Consider the following 2811-nt stretch of genomic DNA (forward strand, 5'->3'; position numbering starts at 1 on the left):
TGGAAACAGAAGTCTCGTCTCCTGTGGTTACAAGAAGGGGATCGTAACACTAACTTTTTTCATGTCATTGCTAAAAGGTGGAGAAGCCGCAATACCATTTCCGAGGTTTTTGATGCTGGGAATCACTGGGTGGTTGAGGAGAATGCCATTCAGTCGGTCTTTCTGACTTATTTTCAAGATTTGTTTAAGTCTTTTTCTCCTTCTAATATTGATTAATTTTTGCGGTATGTGCTGATCCGGATCTCTGATGAGATGAATGCTGATTTGTTGTTGGCCCCAACAGAGTTGGAGGTGAAGTAGGCAGTTTTTTCTATGCAACCGTTGAAAGCACCTGGCCCGGATGGGATGACCCTGTTGTTCTATCAGAAATATTGGGAGGTTTTTAAACGGGACATTGTTGGGGCAGTCTCTAGTTTTTTTGCTACTGGAAATTTGCTGACCAGTTTTTAATCATACCAATATTGTTTTAATTCCTAAAATTCCCTCTCCAACGCAGGTTAGTCATTACCACCTCATTTCGTTATGTAATGTGTCTTATTGCATTATTACGAAAATTATGACTAACCGCTTGAAAGGGATTATTGACTCCTTTATCGGTGCTTCCCAAAGTGCATTTGTTGCAGGTCATCATATTACTTATAATATTTTAATTACATATGAAATTTTACACTATTTGAAAAATAAGTGTAAGGGAAGTAAGGCATGGTTGGCGTTGAAACTGGATATGAGTAAAGCTTATGATAGAGTTGAGTGAGATTTCTTACTTCATATGCTGGCCCGGTTGGGCTTAAATGCCCATTGGATTCAAATGATCTCAGCCTGCATTTCCACGGTCTCTTACTCTTTGAAAATTAATGGGCACTTGGTCGGTTTTTTCCAACCATCCAGGGGTTTGCGTCAAGGCGATCCTCTTTCCCCATATTTGTTTATTATTTGCGCAGAAGCTCTTTCGCTGGCTATTTTGTGGGCCTAGGATGCTCGATTGTTATCTGGAGTTTGTATTTGTCGGGGAGCACCGTCTGTGTCTCATCTGTTTTTTGCTGATGATTCTATTGTGTTTTGTGTTGCTGATTCAGCGGAAGTTGGGGTGTTGAAACGCATTTTGGCTGATTATGAGCGGGCATCTAGGCAACAGGTGAATTTTACTAAATCCTCAGTTTTTTTCTCACGCAATGCTCCTATGTCCTTGAGGCAATCTCTTAGTTGTGCTTTGGGTTTGCCGTTGTCAGGTTTTCATAATCGATATCTTGGGGTGCCTGCTATTTTGGGACGTTCCAAGAGGGATGCATTTAACTTCCTTTTGACTAAAATCCAGGACCAGTTATCTTTTTGGAAAACGAAAGCTCTGTCTACGGGTGGGAAAGAGGTGTTAATTAAGGCAGTGTTGAGTGTTTTGCCTACGTATGTTATGTCTTCCTTTAAGCTTTCCATTATGTTGTGTCATGATTTAATGAAGTATATTCGTTCTTTTTAGTGGTGTTCTAAAGATAAATCTCGGGCAATTCATTGGCTTCATTGGAAATTTTTGTGCCGGAATAAACAGTCGGGTTGTCTGGGGTTTCGCGATTTGGAGGCTTTCAATTTGGCTCTTTTATTTAAGCATGCTTGGCATTTTCAAGTCCGTAAATAGGGACTGCTGTATCAGTTTTTCAAAGCAAAGTATTTTCCTTCTTCGTCATTCTTGGAGGCTCCTTTGGGTTATAATCCTTCTTGGGGATGGCATAGTATTTGGTCTACTCAGGCCTTGTTATGTCAGGGGGTTAGATCGTTGATTGGAAATGGCCTATCCACAGATATTTGGAATGATCATTGGGTCCTTACGATTCCTTACAAACTGCCACCACCCCAGGTCCCTGCTCCCTTTTCTTCAGTGGCAGAGTTGATTGATCCTGTTACGTCTTCGTGGAAGCTGGGTGTTCTCTCTCAAGTTTTCCCACCCACTACAGTGCAGGAAATTCTTAAGATTCACATTAGTCAATGGGATAAACCGGATGAGATCATTTGGTCTCCTGAGCGGTCGGGTAAGTTTTCGGTGCGATCGGCTTATCAGTTGGCCATGTACAGGACTTCTTTTTTGGGGGTTGCTTCTCCTACCGGTTCTTGGTCTTCTATTTGGCGCTGCCGAACACTATTTAAGGTGCAACACTTCCTTTGGGGATGTTGTTTTCATGCCTTGCCGGTTCGTGTTGCGTTGCTGGCTCGCGGGTGTGCGGTGTCTCCTCTTTGTCCTCGCTATGGATTACAGGAGGAGTCCGTAGTGCATCTTATTTTTTCTTGCCCTCATTCTCTTCAGGTGTGGAAGTTATCTCCGTTGCGCTTTGATTTTTCTGCTTTGTCTTTTTCTTCGTTCCGAGTTGGCTAGCGATTTCTGGTGTATAAGGCTATGGTCTCCTCGGATTTTGCAAATGTTCTTAGCCTGATCTCCTTTTGTGTCTGGGGTATTTGGAAGGCTCGGAATCGATTGGTTTTTGAGGGCGTTTTATGGGGGCCGGAGGTTGTGGTGCAAAAGGCTGTTGTTAGTTTTTGGGAGTTTTATGATGCTCGTTTCCTCTGCTCTTTAGTGCAACCTCGGTTGGCTGGTGCGTTGGTGGAGTCGTGGAGTCCCCCTCTATCGGGTTTTGTTAAGTGTAATTTTGATGCGGCTTTTTGTAGGCAGTCTTCGCAAGGGGGTGACGCTGCTGTTTTCCGGGATGTTAGGGGTGCAGTGCTTCGTGCGGTTATTTTCCGTCCTTTCTTTGCTGTTTCAGCTTTAGAGGCGGAAGCATTGGTCTGTCGGCGTGCGATTCTTTGCGCTATTGATTTGCATTTCTC

The sequence above is a fragment of the Cornus florida genome, unplaced genomic scaffold (assembly GCF_030987335.1).
Source record: "Cornus florida cultivar Cherokee Brave unplaced genomic scaffold, ASM3098733v1 CherokeeBrave_3.0.0_Hap2_Chr02, whole genome shotgun sequence".
NCBI classification, from domain to species: domain Eukaryota; kingdom Viridiplantae; phylum Streptophyta; class Magnoliopsida; order Cornales; family Cornaceae; genus Cornus; species Cornus florida.